At 38.4% G+C, this 22,665-nt stretch overlaps 1 long non-coding RNA gene across 1 annotated transcript; it reads right to left on the minus strand.

The window, feature by feature from the left end:
* Positions 1-13,682: 13,682 nt before the first annotated feature.
* On the minus strand, positions 13,683-19,204 carry LOC120738701. The gene is made up of 2 exons (XR_005697041.1): positions 17,912-19,204; positions 13,683-14,916 (listed from the first exon to the last, which is right to left on the minus strand). It is a non-coding gene; the product is annotated as an uncharacterized LOC120738701 (long non-coding RNA).
* Between the last annotated feature and the right edge of the window lie 3,461 nt (positions 19,205-22,665).

Below are 22,665 nucleotides of genomic sequence, written 5' to 3' on the forward strand. Positions count from 1 at the left end.
TTTGTTATTTAACTGTGACTCCTCCTGTCCTCTGTTCTCGTGTCTATGACCCACTTTCAATACATCATGTTGAAAGATGTTTCATTTCCTAAAATGCATCTGGAAATCAGAGGAGAGAGGTAGTTATTATATAACTGACACTGCTTAAGCTGATGCCTCCCAGACAAGGATATTTAATTTCAACAATTGCTCCTTGTGTCTCTTCTTCACCTCCTTTTCTCACATCTTCGGTGGGAGGGACTATGACATGAGTAGAGGAAGTGAGAATGTGCAGTTTGGGAAATGAGTTAATGGAGATTGCTTTGTCTCATCAAATGGTATGCTGCTTCACACACAAACCATGTGCTCTCACAACTCCTACACACAGGAGGCTACTCTGTGACAGCTCTAAACACAACTAGGTGACACTTCCTCTGTGACCTTACAGCTCGCTTCGGGCATGGTTATGGCACATGTTACCAGAAATGCATGATGTCAGTTTGGTTAGCTGTCTAACCACACTGTCTGATAGACTGGAGCAAGTTTCATTTTCTCTGGTTACTGAAATTCTGCACGTTGTAACACGAATGAGATTTCATGGAAAAGTGGCACACGTAAAATAAAGGGGAATGAAGCGCTTTGAGGCGACTTTTGTTGCGATTTGGCGCTATATAAATAAAATTGAATTGAATAGAATATTTGTAATATATAATATGTAACCAGCCTGCTGTATTTTTATACTGTGTGTTTTGAAACTTGAATACAGCCTAATTTCCCCTGAGGATTTACTTAGGAAATCTGTAAAAGGCTGTGTGAAACCTGTCGTAACCTCTCATCTGATCGTCAATGAAACTGAAGAGACACAAATGTGATAAGGAAGTGCAGAAGTCTGGGATGCATTAACAGCCAGACAAACAAGGAGTTCTTGTCTGTGTGCGTACGTGCATGCATGTGTGTGTGTCTGTAGCTTCAGTCAAGTCTTAAAGCTTGTGACCCAACCTTACTAGTTGGAATAAAGCCAAAAGGTATAAAACAACAGTGCTGATGCAAGAGCTACCCCTTTGTACACGTGGGTGGAACAATAACACGATGTGATGTAAATGCAGTCAGTTTCTCTGTTGGAGGAATTTCCTGGTAAATAGGTGAAACAGAAAACCTAAAACAGACTGAGACTGAGAGAGAGATGGAAATACCATTTTCGTGTTCTTGTTTATCTTTGTTTCAGTCGAGCTTTTTTTTTTTTTTTTAAAATGTGGACTTGAGTGAAACAGGTGAAGCCAACAGACAAGACAGTGCATGTATAAGAAATAAATGCTTCCTGCCAAGTGTCATTGTGCAATCTCACTGAATTGTTAATTCTGTGACATAATTCACACTACATGCAGTGCATATATTAGACTAGTGTCATAGGAGACAGGAGCTTCAAAGAGCAAGAAAAATACCAAACTGGCATCGAGCATGTACAGTAAACAGACCTTTACAATTATTCCCACATACAACCTGGATATAAGTCAAGTTTTCCAGAATTAAATTCCAAATTTCTGGACTAATATCCCTTTAATCATTTCACAATAAGCTCCTTCATTTTCTCCACCAGAGATCATTTCACAATCGTCTCCTTTCCCAGGTGACAATAACTAATCGCATCCGTCTTTGCAGGTCTTCACAGGTCTTTACAAAGCTGCAGTAGGGATGTGAGTCAGTTTTTCCACAATTAAATTCGAAATATCCAGTAATGATCATTTCACCATTTAATCATTTCACAACCGGACATAACGGCATCCCAGAAGCTCAATAGCAATACATCTGTTCATAACAAGTATGTAAACTCTTCATTAGCAGATCATAAGAGGCAATCTAAGCTTAATCTTGGTTATAAATATAGACAAACTGATATGCATAGGCTATAATAAAAGCACAGAACATTCCCAGTCTTGCATATCACATGCGCACAACACAGTAAAACTAGAGCGTGTGCCACAAGGCTAAATTTATTTCCATTTGTAGACAGTCAGACCTACATGCCTTTCCAGCTTCAAGCGGGTGTGGAATTGGGGGTAACATCAGCAGATGCTTACTGTGAACATGAATTAGCCAAAGTAGCTACACCTTTAATCTTTTCTTGCTTAAATGTCTGTACTCCCACATGCTATTTGAGCGCACATTAACACTGACACTACTAGTGGAGATGCAGTACTGTATTGTTGGATGTGAGGCACTCCAATATCACTTTATATTGTCCTGTAATGCAGAACTGTATTAAATTCAGAAATAACACACAATTGTATAATTACTTTTTTTTTTTTACTTTGACTTCCAACAGTGCACAAAAAAAAAAAAGATTTTAAAAAATCCCATTAATCTTTTATGTCATCCTCTGGTTTTATAGAATGGAAAATTCCAAATTAAACAAGTACAAAACACTGGCTTTTTCGTTTTCCCATTCCACTAAGGAGACGTCAACCACATGTTTTTTGGATCCTGAAAGAGTTTGGCAGATAGCCAAAATAAACTGCCGTAAACAAAAACAGAAAAAAGAAAAAGGGTAATCATTAAACCAGCTCTTATGCGTGGGTGTAAAGGGATTCCCTTGTCCCTTTCTATTTGCTTTTTATTGCATGGGGCGGGAATTGAGCTCAGGATTCCCACTTTCACTGTCTGTACGTGGGAAGAAATGGGCTATATTAAGAGCAGCACACAGCAAGTAAACACTTCACTCAATATGGACAGACAACAGGCAGAACAGCAGGATAAACTAGTGGAGGTGAAAATCCAGACAGACTGTATGGAAGACAGTCTTCAGCCCAGAGGTTCACATGGCTTGATTAAGTGTGCACTGACTTTCATGGCAGGGATAGTTGTGGCTCTGGCTGCGGGCTTCATCCTTCATTATTTTCTGGTCAAACCCTCATGGAACCAGGTAAGAAACACTTCATATCAGTAATAGAAAGTCTTCCATATATGAATTGTCATTGATATGTTCGTTCACTTATATTTATAACTAATCTATCTACAGGATGCTCCAGCACTGAGTGACACATCAAAAGTCATCATGACTTGCAAACTAAAAAGTAAGTGTCGTTTAGATTTCAGCTGCTTCCAAAATCTCATCAGATGTAAATGTTGCCTTGTATTAATGGGAGATATTTCCATTTCTTCTGTAGTGACCGATCAGCTGGGAAGATATGACATCTTCACAGCTAATAAAACTGGAACCTATCTTGTCTACGGATGGGTGAAGGTCCCAAAACCGGTTATCGAAGAAGAAATTGTGCTGGAGCAGGGGAGAGAGGGGAACACCATAGAAATGGAAACAAAGCAAATTATATCCGAAGAAGTGTTTCTGTTCTGTAGAGTCATGCTTGCTGAGAACACTACAGTGAGTGTTAGATTCAAGTCTAATTACGCAGACAACTCTTTCCATGTCTATGAGCTCTAATTAAGCTGATACCAGTTTGAATTGGAAAAACTCTCAGCTTTTTTGTGGCACTCAACTGTACTCAACTGAGTCTGCAGATGTTCAGTTTATCTACATCAAGATTTGTACTCATGCAGTAGTTTCATGGCAAGAGAAGCAGTTTCGTGTTTGATATGTCTGCTCTGGGTAGAGTGGGTGTGGCTTTATGAACTCTCCAGAGAGCGGATGCGACTTTTCTCGGGAACTGGGTGAGCAGGCGAAAGACTAGAGAGTCATTCACAGCTTTGCTCTAGGAGGAATATAATATTTTGACAAAAACGTCTCATAACTTTACAGCAACTCACACTCATAGTGTGATCGTCCTCTGTACCAGCCATCATTCAAACACTTCACCACAAAAATTATTTTAATCTCACTTTCACAAGAAAAAGTTTCCTTTCTTGTCATCTTCTTCTCTGATTGACTACCTTTACCTGTGAAGATAATCCACCTAGCACAAAAAGCTATATTTAAAAGATTGTAAAACGGAATATTTGAAGGTGTTAAAATCATGTAAAAAGTCAAATGACACTTTGTTCTGTTAATGTTGCTTTGAAAATCGAAACTGTGTGTATATAGTTTTGATATTGTTAATTGTAACTATGTTGGTATTGGTCAAGCTTTGTATTTAGTTCATATCATGGTTGTAACTGTACAGTATGCTGTGCATTATATGGATTGAAAACCTGTAATTAAATGTCACTACTATATTGTGAATGTGATTCTCAGCTTTTACTTGTGTTGTTTCCATGAAAGCTTCAAGTTTGAAACATTTTCAGCACACGCACACACACGCTGTCTCAGGATATGCTTGTCTAAAAACGACTTTTTGGACAAAAAAATGTTAAGAATATATTTTATTTACATAAATTATTTACATAATTTGCCATGTTATGAAATTTGATTCACTCCATTTTCTGAATTTATTCCCTTGATTCCATATCAGCAGGTATGATTTGTTTGGGGTTTTTGGTATTATTCACTACACGTACTTGTATAAATGTGTTCTCACTCTTGATGGAACTGGTGTCACAAGTCAATATTTGGATAGAATACTGACTTACTGATAGTGTAATTCAAACAAAATAAATACAAGTGTTATTTGAAACGTGCAGTCTATGTATAACATGCCTTCTCATTTTGCATATTATTTATCAAAACATGAATAGTCAGTCAGTCACTTGAACTCTGTGATGAATCAATGAAAACCTTTCATCACCTTTTAACGGCCAACTCATCAAATATTACTGACTTTGGGAAGAGTTCTGCAAAAAACAAAACAAAACAAAAAACAAAAAATGCAGGCCTAGTGAAGAGTAAAAGTTTTTCAGAAACAAAAATAAAATGTGAAAGATTTTTTCAAAACTTTACAAAACTGATGGAATTGAGAAAGGCAATAATAATAATCGTTAAACTACATGAATATACATATATTTATATATATGATCTAAGAATATAGCACCAACTACTGTACAGTCCAGTAAAGTCAACACAATCAATTCAATTCAATTTTATTTATATAGCGCCAAATCACAACAAAAGTGGCCTCAAGGCATCTGGAATAAGGACAGGGAGCATCAGTTCACTGCAAATACCTTGCTGATGTCAGAGGAAAATCGTAAGACTAGTTTGAGCTGATTGGAAGGCAACAGTTACTCAAATAACCACTCATTAAAAACAAGTTATGCACAAAAGCATCTCTGAAGGTACAGCACATCTGCCCTTGAAGCAGATGGGCTATAACAACAGTAGGCCGCACTGGGGGCCTCACCTGTCAGGTAAGAACAGGAAACTGAGGCTACATTTTGCACAGAGGATAAAAGACTAAAAAGCGTACCCTCCCACTCTCACCAGTCGAGTAGAGCATCCTTGGGATGTGGTTTTGTTGAGCAGCTGTGATACAAGACTGTAGGTTTTTATTTGTATTTGTTGCAAGAAATTCTCTGAAAATGTGTTACGGGATTTGCTCTTTCACACATATTTGAGAAAAGCTTGACGTAATTTAATTGAAAACACTACTAGATTGCTGGACAGTAGTGAGGAAAGTCAGAAATCTAGAGTTGAGACTAAAAAAAGTACAAAAAGTCTGTTTTGATGAGTTGGCATATTCAAGTGAGAAGTGCATGAACACACTAACAAATATCTTTCGTAGTGAAGTACGTGTAGAAACCAGTGTGTGTAATAGCAATAAAAAAAAGTCTAAAGTGGGTGAGGAAATGTTTTACTGATTTGAGAAGTGCACTAAAAGTAGTGAGAATGACTTTTCTGCTATGAGAATTGAGGCAGAAGTGATCAAGAAAGACAGTAACGTGTAATTTCATACCATGAACAGTGCTCGAATCCTCATCTGACCCTAACTGTCTTTTTTCTACAGGCTAAAGCTTAAAATGAATAGACAGGAACTACATGTGCTTTAAGTAGTATACTTTCACACACAATGCCATCCTAAGTTGGAAACATGTTGACAGAGTGTTTTTAGTGTTGTTTTTCCCATTATAATCTTATGTAGGGCAGAAATACATGTTTGGTCTTACATGCTGAAGTTAAAATATCTATAAATAAAGATATTTTGTTTGATGATTAGGCTTTCATCTTATCATCTTAGAAACAGTAGTAACATTTATTCAAAAAAGGCTAACTATTTATTGTCCGGTATCTGGATAACAAAAGGTTTCATTGCGACATTTTTACATTACGGCATGTGTCATATCCCCACACAGTTGGTAAACTTCCGTTCTCCTGCTTTTGTAAATCTCTCTTGTTCAAGCGGAAGTGAAAGTTTTAATGCGGCGGCTCAGTCTAGGCTACAAGGCAGTGTTTCATCATCATGATGCAATATCTGAAGTAACACCTCTGGCTCTCCTGCCCCAAGTATCCACCTATACACATTCAAGTATCTGTGCTTCACCCAGCCAAAACCAGATACCTAACGCCACGTTCCTATTACACTCAGGGGACTTTCAGTGACTCAAATATTGCCATATTTTTGGGAAATGTGGGAAATATAGATGAGGCTTGGGACTTTGAATTAGAATGTGACTAACAAAGTTGCAAAAAAGAGCAGCTCACAAGCACACGTTATGAGCCTTTTTTAAATACCAAGTATGACTGACAAATCTCAATGAATAATGCACTTGAATGTCATAAAAGTTTCAACTCTAAACTGGAACTGATGAAAGTGACTGAGATGAAATAAGGTTCTTAGTTTAGAGCCGTTCTTAAAACAATTATAGCAAAGAAACAAAATGCAATGTGAGACGACATCACAGGTGAATTTAGTTCAGCTTGTCAGTGAATGACAACCTCTACAAAAATAATAACTGCCTGTAGTGGTCTGTAGTTATGTAGGAACCAACACATAAGAGTTTCTCTCAGGTTTAGTGGAAGCACCACACTCGAATAACAAAGGTTTGAGTTTAAGGTAGGATGTTTAAAATAATCCAAAATTTAATAAATCACAAATTTAACCCAAGTTGTCTCCAGCTCGGGGGCTACATGCTGGTCAGACATCATTAAAATGATTAAAAGTTTTCTATATCCTGCAACCTCTTCTTCGGTGTTGTCCTTGAGCTATATCAGATCGAAGATATAATAATAATAATATTTTGATAATGAAGTTTCAGTCTGCCTGAGCTTTATTTGTTGATATTGAGGTTTCTGAGGGGTTTCTTTTCAGTTAGTTTAGCCTTTTATGCTCCCACACAAATTCGTAACGGAAGCTTAATACTCTCTGTTTGTGCCAAGATCTCTTTTAAACTGTTAACTGTTCACATCAAAGTCTCTTCCGCATGAATTTTCAAACCTATGAAAGTTTCCCTAAAACCCAGAAAAATGGGTGCACAGCACAGTCTTTGACCGAGCCATTGTGATGCCTCGATTCTTTTCTTTTTCAGCCGTTCTGTTGTAGATTTGATGCTGTGCCTTGGATCATTTTCATGTTTTGTGATCCACTTTTGGCCAAGTTTAAGCAGCTGAGCAGATAGTCTCACATTTTGCTCTAGAATACTTGTGTTTGACCTGTGGCTGGAAAACGAGTCCAGTTGGTATAGTATTTAGTTTCTTGGTTTTTACCAAAAATGCCATTAGGTGAACTTCTCCACTTTGTTCTTATCAAAGGACACTGATAATTATTAGCAAAATGAAATCATTCGACTTGTCATTTCGGTGGTATATGTCCTGTATCCAATAACCTTTTCTTAGGTGTTGTCCTTGAGCTATAGCAGATCAAAGATAGTGTAAATGCCGGCAAAGCCACTTTACTTTGTGCTTTTATTTACAAGAGTACCTTAGCACTTCCTCTTTTATTGTGTCACACTACCTGTTCTGTTCTCAGTGAAACGACACAAACACGTTGCTTCAGAGTAAAAAAAACGTTACTTTTGGAAATATTCATGTAAAACCTTGTACTTTATTTGCCTGTCACATGCTATAACTTGGGAACGTTTATACAATGTGGTTGAATTCTGTGTTTTTCTATATGCATGTCATTTGTTTGTGGTGTGGAAAGACTGGCTAAGAGATGCTCATGGAGGAGGTTGTTAGCAGGTTCAGCATGATTAGCACACTTGGAAGCAGAAAGACTTTGGTTTAATGATTGCAAACGATTGTTTATGCATTTAAGAGACAGAAAGGTTGTCTTTAATTCATTTTATTAAATGCTGTAACATAAATTATTTAAACGCTATTGATTTATGTCAGTGTCATGAATTGAGTTCATCAAAATCATTTTCTATATAGTAAAATGTGAACATTTCTGCACTTTCTACTAAAATGTTATAATGGCATTTGTTTTTGCATCTTTATAGTTTTCACAGTGCCACATTGTCGGTGGTTTAACCCTTTAAGACAGGCATACTGATGTGAAGAAATATTTTTTTTAAATTATTATACGAAAAATGGTTTAATATGATGGCAGAGTGTTACAGGCATGGCCCTTTAAGACTGTAGCCTCATGGGCGGTGTAGTCCTTGCTGCAGGGAGAATTTGTGGGACCGCCCCTCCCGCTGTGTATGTGTGAGCATGAGGGAGGGAGAAAAAGGAAACTGAAAAGTACGAGGTGCTACCAAGCAGAAATGGGAGATGGAAGCATGTAAATATAAAAATAACCACTGCAGCCAAAAAGAGTGCCTGACGAGCCCAGTAAGCTATTAAGACTCGACTGTACACTGTGTTTGTATTTTCCTCCCAAACAATAAAGTTCTGCTGGAGCAGCCTTTCAACGCCTCTCTCTCGCTAGCAAAGTTGACCCAGACAGTAAAGCTAGTTCCTGGCTACGAGCCCGACATAGAACCCAAAGTATTAGCCAGAGGTCACCTTACCACGGTTCGGAGCCGCGGACCTGGCCGAGGTAACAAGAGAGTGCAAACATGTTGAGGGATTGGCTGTGTTAGTTCAGTGACAGATTTATTTGGAAAGAAAACAATTTTCACTTGCAGTCGAAAACTAATGTGTACGCTTATGCCTGCATTTTTATTTTGTTAAATACAAACAAAATTGTAGCAAAAGTGCTGCCACGTGTCTGGCCAGAAAGAGCTGTTTATTTGGTAGTTCAATGAAACTACTGTACTATACTGCTGAGTGACTGTCTTCTGCTCGTCAAATACATTTCATTGCAATGTTGACCCTGTGCTAACTTACATATGACAAATGAAACTGAAAGGCTTCAGATAGTTAATAGTGAGAAAAACTTGCGTTCATGTTTGCAATTTTGTCTTGTTACACAACAAAACAAACAAAACACTACATTTTAGTGGGTGTTTTCGTGTTTTGTTTTTTTGTACTACTTGGACACTAAAGTGGCCCTCCAATGAGATGACGGTGCCAGAAGTGGCCCGCGGCTTATTTGAGTTTGCGACCCCTGCTTTAAGACCTACCATAGAACCAAGTCCGCCAGAGCTTATCTTGATATTTTTACATGCTGTAGAGCCATTTTTGGGAGCATTTCAAGTTGCTATACATCAATACAATCGTTATAGCCCAAATTTTAATAATATCTATGCATTAGGTCAAAAGAAACTACATAAATTGCAAAAAAAGTGCACTAAACTAAAAAATTCGTTTGAAATTCTTTTTATTTATTTTTTTTACATATATTTCTAGTTAGAGAAATTTAAGAGGTTGATTGCTCAAAACTGTAAATATAAAAAGTTGCACAAAATAGTTTCCAATCACAGGAAATTTATTTTGAGTGTCTTCATAGTTTTATTTTTGAGATACACCAATTTTTATATACTGCAATAAAAATAAAAATAAATATTATAATGCGAATTTGCAAAAAAACAGCATGTGCATCAAAATAAACTATTTCCAGCAGTGCAACTTGAGTTCTAAGCATCCCAGAAACCATACAGAAAAGATTAAAGCCAAATACGACTTTTAAAAACACAAGTATAGGCTTATAAGGCCCTGAAGGTAAAAAAAAATTTTTTTTTCGGCGAACATGACGTCACTTCCGGTTTCGGCCAGGTAATGGCGGACATAGGATAATTTGCGCTGACGTCGATTCCAACATCCTCTGGTTTCATATGCAAAATAATTATTGTGCTACCTTACGTGTTTCCAGTTCTACAGAGATTTAAAAATAGTTATGCTAAACGGAGCGTGCCCGCTCCGATCGGTTTTAAAGGGCTAAAAGAGGAGAGAATAAAGTTGAATCTGTCGAAGCTCTCTGCGTCACGAGTGGTAATTCCAAATGGGCAGCTGCAGATAGTGCACGCAAGTCTGTTGATAATAGATAGTAGATTCAATCTGTCTTAACTTTATTTTTCCATATTGAGGTTTCTGGGGGTTTCTTTTCACTTACATGTACTGTCATAAAGTTTAATATTGAACATGCTGAGGCCTATAAAGTCTGAGATGCATCTCTTGGGTTTTTTTGCAGTTTCTCTGCACATCGTCTGGGTTTAGGGTAAATTTGCTGGGACAGCTTCTGGGAAGACAAGTGTCTTGAATATTTTCCACTTGTGAATAAACTTTCTTGGTGTATAATAATGGACTTCAAATTGTTTAGAAATGGTCTTGTAAGTCTTTCCAGAACTTGCTCTGATCATTTTATCATGCATGCATCTTGAATATAGCAATCTTAAGCAAACTGTCTCAAACAGAGTGCCAAATAAACTGATCTTTAAATATAGATATATAGACTGGCTGTTACAAAAATAAACACGACCCCATTTACACAACCAAAGAAAGTTGCTCAGGGACAGATCTTACTCATTATTTAGAGAGGCGCTATGACAAGGTGAGGCAGTTTCAAGAAATCCTTTGCAGTTGCGTCTACATAGAAAACAAATGTATGTTCTTCGTGATCCAGATGTTTAAATTTGCAAAGATTTATACTGGATGTCCTTCCTGACGCAGCCCTCTGACACTTGGGGCTCATGATTCCCACATAGCTGGGTTCAGACAAAATGCAACACATACACACACACACAACACACAAAAACTAGTTTTATATTGATATGTAACTGTATATTGACATTTTCGAATATAAATAAATGATTTAAACAGCATCTGAATTACTTTGGCTCTCGGAGGAGGCGGACGCATCTTTCACCCTCTCCTTCCCTTATCTCCCCTGCTGCTGCTTCTATGTCTTTGTGTACTCACCCTATTAGAGCACTTCGCTCTCGCACTGCAGGCCTACTTGTTGTTCCTAGAGTATTTAAAAGTAGAATGGGAGGGAGAGCCTTCAGTTTTCAGGCCCCTCTTCTGTGAAACCAGCTTCCAGTTTGGATTCGGGAGACAGACACTATCTCTACTGTCAAGATTAGGCTTAAAACTTTTACTTTTTGCTAAAGCATATAGTTAGGGCTGGACCAGGTGATCCTGGATCCTCCCTTAGTTATGCTGCAATAGACGTAGGCTGCTGGGGATTCCCATGATGCATTGAGTTTTCAGTCTTTCCAAAACCTTGAAGTTTGGGGAATACCAATATCATTCCTGTGGCATTCTTGTTTTGGTTACTGTGAGGAGAGATAAAAGAAATAACATTTGGATGATGTCTAATCCGCAGACAGTGGTTCAAGGCCATGTTTCTGTCTCGTCTGTGACAGAAAAACTCATTTTCTAAAACAGGTCCACAATAAAGGTAATCCCTATAAACTACCATTTGTTAGGGGGACGAAGGAGCCCTGTAATCAGGCCAGAATTGCCAGTTACATGGCTGATGGAGTCAGTTCACTACCAGGAGAGAATTTACTAAATAAGAGTCTGCCTGTGTGTGTGTGTGTGTGTGTGTGTATGGATGTCTTATAATGTCTTTTTTTTTTTTTTTTTTTTTTTAAATCTCATCTATTTTAACTTTTTAGAAAATGTTATACGTTATCCCTCTGTTCAGCACTTTGGCCGACTCTTGATGTTTTTTTTAAATGTGCTATATAAATAAAGCTGACTTGACTAAAAAATAAATGAACAAAGGAGACAAAGAGATTAAACATAAAAATTACAAACAGTCTATCTGGCCAGAAAGAATGAACAGCGCTGTGTGGCGATAGGAATAGATAAGAATCGAATGATTCCGATTCCATTTTCAATATCACTAATCACTTATTGTTACTCAAAACAGTAATTTATTACACAGAACACTTTTCTTAAAAGTGATTGCCGCAGTGATTCTACTCTAGAAACATGAGCAGGTAGAAACGGAGGCTATAGTCTGAATGCTCATCACTGCTTTTGTTACCTGTTAAACTTTAGCATCTGGCTGCTGGGCTGGGGTCGCCATTCAGCTTTAACATCATTCTGGGCTCTTGGCAGGATTAGCGTTAGCATGCTGTCTGTGCGGGTGCTTGCAAAAAGCCAAAGTTATATTAGCAGCACAATGCAGTTGTTTCTGTCCTGGATGTAGTTTTGCACTTTTCCATTGCGCCCTTGTCCTTTTCAGCAATAAAAGTAAAAGTAATTTCCATGCTGTGGACAGCACCCTTATTTTCCCCCTCCAGCACATGAACAGTCCCGAAATCCCGAAGTTCGGAGAATATAAATGTCATTCCTGTGGCATTCTTGTTGGTTACTGTGATAAAAATGCGGTAGCAGAAATAACATTCGGTTGATGCATAGACTAATCTGCAGACAGTGGTTCAAGGTCGTGTTTCTGTCTCATCTGTGCATTCATTTTCTACAACAGCTCCAAAAGAAAGCTGCCATCCTACAATGCATAACCAAGTCATTTTTAAAACTATCTTTACAGACTGGCACAAAAATGGTTTCACTATCTTTGGATAGATTCAAAACAACTGTACAGTGTAAGGTTCTTAAAAAAATCTCATAGCTGTCTGGCAGGCTGCACCTCCGCTAAAGAGCTGTGAAAAAGTATTTACCCACTTCCTTTCTTGGGTTTTTTTTTTATTTGGTTGGTTTTTTGCATATTTGTCACACTTACATGTTTAAAAAAATAGCCAGAGTAAATTAAAAATGCAGTTTTTAAATGATAACTTTATGTATTAATGGATGTAACAAAGATGTTTAAACCTATCTGGGCTCCATTTAAAAGAAATGTCCTCCAAACCCACTGAGAATATTATAATAAAGCTTTGATTCCTTATTTGTCTCAGAAAAATCTAAATAAAATTGTCCACACTTCTCTTAAACTGGTCTGGTAAGATAAGATAAGATAAGATAAGATAAAACTTTATTAATCCCTCGGGTGGGTTCCTCTGGGAAATTCGGTTTCCAAAAGCACAGCACCGACAGAAGTTACAGAATATTATATATATATATATATATACACACACACACACGCACACACACACACACACACGCACACACACACACACACACACACACACAAATACAGAGACAAATATAAATAAAATATACAAAGGGGATAAATAGAATAAATAGGAATAAAAATAAAAATACAAGTGAATTGCACATTTCAAGTATTGAGGTCTATTGCACCATTGACTATTAACAAAAGTATTGCACAAAAGATATTGCACAGTGAAGTGAAGAGGCACTACAGCTTAGTTGTTCCCCCCTCCTTTGTCCTCCTGTTTCCCCTCCCTCTCCCCTCCAGAGAGGAGTTAAACAGTCTGATGGCGTGTGGGACAAAGGAGTTTTTAAGTCTGTTAGTTCTTGTCTTGGGGAGAAGCAACCTGTCACTGAACAGACTCTTCTGGTTGTTAATGGCCGTGTGCAGAGGATGCCCAGCATTGTTCATAATGTCCAGCAGTTTTTTTAGTGTCCTTTTCTCTGCCACTGTCACCAGGTGTCAAGAAACAAAAAGTACCAATGACACAAATACTTGAAAAACAAAAATCTTTATTTAGAATTGTGTTCATTAAAAGTTGTAATAAAGCATCCTTATTTGATCTCTCACCCAACCTTTAATGAGCAATCCACACATGACAGGCTTTCATCCAAAATTTGGGCAAAACACAGTGAGTAACTCAGGTTATCAATAACAGCTATAAAAGCCCAACTGTGGCTACTACAGGAAAGAGGGCCAGTGGCTAACTGTAGCTGGTCAGAAACATTTATTAGGGGGACAGAGGAGCCCCATAATTATATGGCTGTGTAACGGCCTGGGGGATCGGCGAGACGCTGATCGGCCTTTTTCTTTCTTTTCTCTCTCTCGCGCTCGCTCTCTCCTCCTCTCTGTCGCTGGGGCGGAACTCATTGTGGGTTCACGCCCTTGGCCCACGGAAAAGAACACACCTGATGCCCATCAAGGTGAATGGCATTTAAGCCAGGAGGTGACTGCTGGTCTTCGCTGGATCGTTGTCTGCCACGCGACAGTGAGAGTCAAGCTACAGCTCAAGATAAGTCAAGTGTCTTTTGTGAATATCGCACTCATTCCTGTTTCCTCATCTACAGACCCCCTGGATTACCTTTCCCGTGTGAATCTGTGTGTCAAGTGTGAAGAAAGGAACTGCAGTCGTGTATGTGGAGAGTTGGAGAGCGAGTGATTCCCCCCTTGGATTTCCCTGGAGCCCCGTCCCTCACATTGTTGTATATAGCACTGCCCGGCACTCTCTGTATATACACCTGGTGAACTCTGTAAATAAATACTTGTGTTCAGCTGATTCAGGAGTCCCGCGTTTGAGTCCCCTGCGTTGAACCTTAATAGGCTGATGGATTCAGGTCACAATCAGGAGAGAATTTACTAAAATTTAATGAAGAAAGGAGACAAACAGAGATTAAACACAGAAAGCACAAATGGTCCATTGTCTAAAAAGAATGAACAGTGCTGTGTAGGGACATCCATCCATCTTCTTCTGCTTATTCGGGGCCAAGTCGCGGGGGCAGGAGCCTAAGCGGAGAAGCCCAGACCTCCCTCTCTCCAGCCAACTCCTCCAGCTTGTCCGGGAGATATAATCGTCCCGGTGAGACATGCCCGGGAGGCAATCAGGAGGCATCCTTGTCAGATGCCTGAACCACTTCAAATGGCTCCTTTTCACTCTGAGCTCACTGAGCACGGTGCTGTAATAGTCAGTTCCTGAAGTATATCCCCTCCTAAATATTCCACAATCAGCCATCTGTGGTATTATTGCAAAATGGAACCGTTAAGCAACTAAAGCAACTCAGACACAAAGTGGCAGACCACGTAAAACTGTGTGCTGAGAACTTCACGGCAGGGTAATGTGTAGGTGGCCCAGAACAGCCAGTTCAACAAAAGTTGGGAAGCTGTTGTAAAATGCAAATAAAAGCAGAATTAAAAGATTTGCAAATGTCATAATCCCAAACTCTATTAACAATATCAAACATTTAAAATGAGAAAATATTACTATTTTAATAGAAATAATGGCTCGTTTTAATTTTGATGGCAGCAACGTGTCTCCAAAAAAGTTGGGACAGGGCGGGAACTGAGGAGACGAGTTTCTGGACTTCCCATTGTTGTCTGATAGGATTCTAGCTTTTGTTTCAGGTGAAAAATCTGGGCTTTGCGCAGGCTGGTTCAGCAGCTGGGGTCTTCTACTACGATGCCATGCTGTTCTAATAGATATACTATGCAGTTTAGCATTGTATTGCTGAAATTTGCATGGCCTTCCTTGAAAAATACATCAACTGGATGGGAGCATATGTTACTCTAAAACCTTTCAGCTTCCATGGTGCCTTCAAGTGTGCAGACTGCCAATTCAGTAGGAACTATTGCTGGGCATACAGTGTGCAATTTTTGGCTAATTTTGAGACGATTTTTCAGTCGTTCGACCGTTTTGGTGATCGGCCCGAGTTTCGCCTTCATCGTGTGTCGTGCATCGTGGAGGTACGTGGAGTAACGATAAGCGATTAACACCTCACGACTAGCTCCCGATCATCAATCGCTTGGTAGTAAGAAAATCAAACCTGTTTGAAATCCTGGCGACCATCGTGAGGGTGTCAACGCAGCCTCTCACACTGTGCACGCGCAAACACAGAAATTAAAGTGAAAAGACAGAGCAGCACAGCAGTGCAGCGTGTGATCTGGACACAAGCGATGGAGGCACAACTTGTAAAACTTTGGCAAGCTCATCTGAGCCTTTTTGATGTGGCCGCACAAAATTATCATGACCACAACAACCGTGAAAATAATTGGATGGACATTACTACTCAATCACAGCTGATTGATCAATGTTTTTCAAAAACAATTTAGCTAAGTTGATAATGGTGGTGTGCGTGTCTGTGTGTGTGAAAGACAGAGAGGGAGAGAGAGGGAGAGCAAGTGACAGATTTTCTATTATAACCTTCATGTTATGGATGCACAGTGTGAGCACTCAGGTCGCATCAGAGCATCGGGCCGTATATTGTGAGACCCTGCATCATGAACTACAAACTTCTAACTCCTGCAAGTCAATCGTGCAGTTTGAGCAGAAGCTGAATAACGTGACTGGAAAAAAATCGCACAGTGTATGCCCAGCTTAATGCACCTCCCAAGACATATGGTCCCTGTCCTCTTATCAATCAATCAATCAATCAATCAAGGCTTTATTCGCCACGTGCAGGTTGCCCTGCAGTGAAATAGGAACCCCCCCCCCGACCTTACACACACAACACAGACATCACATGGGGATACAGGTCGGAGATCAGTAGTGTTACAGAAAAAAAACAACACTGAAATATACACTACAATGGGAAAGTACAAGAGGAAAAAAAGAGACCTCTACTCATGCTGGGCTCCTGGGAGGACAGCATGAGAACAGGAAACAAAAAAACTCCTCTGCACAAAAAAGCACATAAATGTCCACAGCACAACATTATGGGACACGTGACAAGCCACAGGGTCGGGTGGGGGGATGAAGTGTCTATGTTTTCAAAGAAATTCTGCCTCCGTAAGATGCTTTGTTTTGTTTTACCAATCATGTCACTGATCTGTTGCCAGTTAACTTAATTAGTTGAAAATCTTTCTCTGTTATTTTAATTACCATTTAATTCTATAGACTTTGTTGTCCCTATCCCAACTTTTTTGAGACATGTTCCTGCCATCAAATTCAAAATTAGCTTGTAATGTTTTTACAATTTTGACACTTGATATTTTTTCTGTTGCAAATAAAATATTTGGTTATGATATTTACAAATCATTGAATTCTGCTTATGCGTTTGTCAGAGCGTCACAACTTTTGCGCAACTGAGTTTTATATAGATAATTCAGTGTTTAAAGATTAATGTACAAAAAAGAAATACAAATTACATTTAAACTGGCATATACAGTTGTGATCAAAGGTTTAAGTACCCTCTTCATGGATACATGAATGGTATGCTAATTGTGTGCTTTTAATGTTTTTTTTGAACTGTTCTTGTCCATGGTGGAATGATTGTACTGCATACATCATACAGCATAAACAAGTTTGAGGGTCAAAGTATACATACAGACCCACTAATATTTGGTTAAATATTCCCAAAACTTCAATCTTAACCCTATTAAAATTTGTGGATTGTGCTTAAAAGCTGTGCTTCTGCAAAAAACAAAACAAAAAACAGCCTAGTTTTATGAATTCTAACATTTCTGTCATAAAAGTCAAATATCCAACCAGAATTATGTCAGAGACCTGCTGGTGAGTGCCAAAAGTATCAGATTGCGATATATCTTGCTAAGGGACAGTAAAGTAAATATGAGCCTACTTTTAATGTATATATTTGAGCCAGTATGTACAATTTTGATGCTCTGTGCATGAGAGGAAATCCAAATTAAATTCAAACTTGTGCACCTAACTTTTTTCTCTTTTTTTAAAGCCTTTGAAGTAGTACACTCCAAAATCATTCCACTTTCGAAAATGAACAGTTCAAAGAAATCATGAAAAATTCCAAATTACGACAACCACGATGAAAAGATGGAAATTTTTTACCACAACCGTATTGCATATGATAATCGATACTTTCCCAAATAGGAAACTAGTGAAACTGAGAGCAGTAAAAAGTAAATGTATAAATATATCACATACACTAAGTATCAAACTATTCATTAAGTATTTGGAAAAAGTGAAGAATCTCTCTTTATAATAACGTATGATCATGTATGTACTTGTGTAGGTGGTGAATAATCTGAATACCTCTGACCTTGCTGTAAGGTCATGGAACTGTATGTTGTAGCTTGCAGGTATACGCAGGTGTCACAGAGTGATAGAGAGCAGCCAAGGTGAAGACACTGATGGGTTTATCTGTAAACGTTTAAAAGGATCTTTTTCACGCACGTATCACCATCTAAAACTCTTTTCTTAGGAACAGCATGCAAATCTAGGAGAACTTTGTATTCTCAGTGGGGAAGATTTTGAGTAGTCATAGAACAAGATGTCTCTCCTCATTTCAGTTGATCATTTCACAAACTGTAGAACAGTAGAAGATGTCAAATAAGTCAAACTTTTAACCTTATTACTTTTAACCTAATATCACTTGCATGATATCTTTTTTACTTTTCCATCTCTGAAGGAGGTTTTAAGCTTCTATGTGAATGAGGTCATGGTATTATAAAGACTTAAAATACTGGTCAACAGTGTAGGTTTATTTTCCAGCAAGATGCCCTTTACATTTTCATTAAGTGTGAGAATATAATCGTCTGAAATATCAAGAAACCTTACCACGTCTACACCTACCTATGTTAGCTGACATTTCTGGTAATTTTGATCATGGTCTTGGTTTGTAGGTGATCAATGTCATCTGGCTCCAAACTTAGGGCTCATTGGAGAGAGAGAGAGAGAGAGAGAGAGAATCATCAGAATCTTCACTTTCAATTTATCTTTCATTTGATCCTTTTTGTAGTTTATCGTTTTCTCTTTTCCGTTCTATAAATTCATTTGATTTTACGTTTCTTGTTTTAAAGTGGCTGTAATGCAACATTTTTAGAAAGGTCTTGACAGACTATGGCATCTGTGTGGAGCTCCTTGTTTTTATAAAAGTGTCAATGAATTTCATCTCATTGTTTAGCTGTCACTACAAATTTAACTTTCTGTCGAGATTATGTGTAGTGCTCATATCCGATCACGTCACATACTTACACATCATTATGGAAAGAAGCCCAACCACTTCCCGTGACCACACATATGCATGTAATTAATAACAGAAAAAAAATGAACGATTCGCTTATTCAACTTATAATATTAAATTATTTAAACATGACATTCATGCAGCAATGTAACACTTGCATTTGTACTTGGATATGAAGGAATGCAGTTTTAATTGCAAAAAATAATTACATAGTGTAGTGCTGCCAGCGTTAATCTCGTTAAAATGACGTTAACGCCATAACAGCATTAACGCGGCAAATCTCCATTAGCGAGTTAGCGTGGATCGCCCCGTGCGTGGGGCTGCACGCGTTAGGGTGGTTAGCTCATTAACGCCGTGCAGCCCCACGCACGGGGCGATCCACGCTAACTCGCTAACGGAGATTTGCCGCGTTAATGCGGTATCAACACAACTGATCTAAAATCACACAAAAAGCATCTCTGAGTAGAAAAACATGACACAACCATTTAAAGCAACTACTAAAACTAAAACTAGAGAACAAAAACGTGTCACAATAAGATGCCACACAAATTATTTGTGGAAGTCCAGAAAATATTTTCTGTCAACCACAAAAGGAGGAGCACACCGCAGGCCTAAAACCTGCAGGCCTGACAGGAGACGTATCACTCCCCCTGTTTTCCACCTGGACACAGCGTTTGTATTGCAGTTTACATTTGGTGACTTTTTAGCAGCAACTGTGACATTCACTAGTGCCCTCATTGTTGTGACACACAAAACAAATGACCACACCGCACACTAACTACACACTCCAAACATGCTAAATGTTACAAATCTCTCACGTGTCAAAACTCGCTCGCTCACTCTGTCGTGCCGCCGTCACTCCCAAAACATCCCCCTATTTCTAAACAACCACATGTTGCCATATAATTTTTTTGATTGGTCAATATGGTACATTTTTTCACCAATATGAAAGGGGTCATGGTTTTTATTCATGCACTGTCCTGTAAGATTTGGATTTGACCCCAGGGGTTAACCAGTTGATGACTTCATGGTGGCTAGAGGCATCTTTTATTTACAGTCTGTGGTTTGTACTTTTTCTCTTGATCTCTTATCACCACCACATCTGCGGTAACAATTATTTCCCCCATTCAGATGACATTACTCTTTCCAGCACAGATGCAACGTTGACCCCTGAGTTGGTTGTTCAGGTCTCGTATTCAGGAAACCTGCTAGTTCTTTCACCGTAACTTTCTCACATTTTTGGTTTAAACGTGGCAGAAGAGGAAATAAGGGTGATGGTTGGGGATTTTTTTTTTTTGGTAAGCATTGATCAAAACTTCCGTTTTTCTGAGAATCAAAACTTAAAAGAGATTAGAGCATGTCTTGTGTCCTTGGTTTTTGGTCATAAAAACCCCCCAAAACAAACAAAAATGCATAGAGATAACACAGGTAGTGAACTGCTTGTGTGCATGTGCCCTAAATATCAGTCAAACTAATGAATTAATTCTTAAGAAGGTCATCACAGTTCTTAGGATAATGTGTAACATAAGCAAACAAAAACTCACTGAAACTTGACCACATGTTTTAAATTGTTTAGCATGCTTCCCAGTGGACTCAGAGTAAAAGACGGCCCAGTGAGTTACATGATAGTGAAGATGACATTTAGCTTGTGCTGAATGTGCATTTTAGGAAGTTCAATCAAAGCATAAACTGGGGTTAGTATATATATATATAAATATTTTTCCCTTCTTATGTATTCGGGAAAGTCTGTGGTGTGCTGCTGTACGTCATAAAACCATTTATTTTTCCATCTATACCACAGTCCATCAGGTTGCCCCGAGATCAACTTTATACTCCCCCCGCTGTGTCTATCTGTGTTTCTGTGTGTATGTCTTGTACATGTAGCGCACGCCCACAGTCTCTCCACCATCATCCATTTCCTCTATTTTTTTCCTCAGCCGGGGGAGGTGAAGCTGGAACACACTATGTCTAGCATTATCAGTGGTCTTAATTTCCGTTGTGACACATAAACATCCTCTTTCTGTCACCATAGATCGCCCCACACAGGCCAGCTGAGTTCCTCTGTAACTGCCTGGTGCTCAGGGCAGGTAAACAAACTGTCCATTCAGATACTCTCACATATACTGAAATTTAGGTATAGTTGATAAATTGATTGTTTATTCAAACTCACAGTCATAGCATTCATATGATTATATTCTACTGTGAATGATAGAGTTAATTTGTGTTTTGTTGCTTTTTTTTGTCTGCAGTAATTGATATTTGGCGTTATGGTGCCACTGTGGGATCATTGTGCTTTAATGCACATATATGGAAAGCTTAAGGTTGGGTGTGCAGCAGTAAGAGCCACAGCTTAAGGACTTGTTCGGGATTACTGGTGTTGTTTTATAATTGTTTTGGTTGTATCTATCTGAGAGATCTTTTGCTGTCTGTATGCATCTAGTGTTGTCTGAAACATCAGTTCTGCCTTCTGGGGTATCTCAAGGATCAGTTTTAGGTCCGGATCTCTTTTTGCTTTACATACTCCCTATAGACCAAATTATCAGACGTTACAATAATATTTCTTATCATCTGTTCTTTTAAAGCTTCTGAGTTTTATAAATTGTCTTGTTTAAATAATTGTCTGTCAGAAATCAAACAATGGTTAAATGACAACTTCCTCCAGTTAAATACATATAAAACAGAAACTTTGATTATTAAACCTGATCACATGTTCTCAGAAATTAAGCAGCATATCAGTTTTTTAGACCCTGCATTTCAGTTGATTCTCAGAAACGTAGGTGTTATATTTGACAGTTCAATGTCTCTTGAGAAACACTTCAAACAACTGTTTCATAACTGTTTTTATCATTTAAGAAACATTTCTAAACTCAGACTACAGGTGTTTTAGGCTACGTTCACACTGCAGGCGAAAGCACATCAAATCCGACTTTTTTCACCCTATGTGACCCATATCCGATCATGGTATGACAGTGTGAACAGCATAAATCTGATATTTTCAAATCCGATCTGGGTCACTTTCGTATGTCGTACTTCTTCTCGTTTGGATTATTTTAATGGTCTTTTTGCTTGTCTCAACAAATCAGCTTTGGATCAAGACTTTTAACTGGCACAAACAACAGGTCAGACAGTTTCGGCTTCTCTTCATTGGTTGCCAGTAAATTTTAGGGTTCATTTCAAAATTTTAGTCGTAACTTTTAGAGCTCTTCACAGCAAAGCTCCCCAGTACATCTCTGACCTGTTGAAACCTTATGCTTCATCCTGAGCACTTAGGTCTTCAGGTCAGAGGTTACTATTGGTCCTACGTACTAATTTCAAAACACGTGGGCATTGGCTTATCAGGCACTGGCACCAAGGCTGTGGAACTCTCTTCTGTTGTCTTTACGCTGTCTAGACTCCACTGACTCCTTTAAAAAGCAGCTGAAGACATTTTTTTTTATACAAACAAGCTTTTTAATAAATTTTTCATTGTTTTATATTATTTTATTTATATTTCTGGTTTTATTGTGAAGCACTTTGTGATTTTTATCTGTGAAAGGTGCTATGTAAATATTTTATTTACTTACTTACTTACTTACTTACTTACTATCTCAAATAGCGAGACCTGATATGTCACTGATTATGTCAAACACTGTATGAAAAGGAGGGGTTGGAGTTGAAGTTGGTTTGCAAAGAGGCTCATCATCTGTGGACAGGTAAACGGTGAGCCCTATATTGATTTGCCAATTGAATGCACGATTGGCAATTGGCTAAGCTATCGGCTATTGTGCTGACATCAAGTGATCTTAGACTTTGTGACCTGCCTGTCTGATATACTTAATGTAATAAGTCTC

This window comes from Simochromis diagramma, unplaced genomic scaffold (assembly GCF_900408965.1).
Source record: "Simochromis diagramma unplaced genomic scaffold, fSimDia1.1 OVJJ01000026.1, whole genome shotgun sequence".
NCBI lineage: Eukaryota > Metazoa > Chordata > Actinopteri > Cichliformes > Cichlidae > Simochromis > Simochromis diagramma.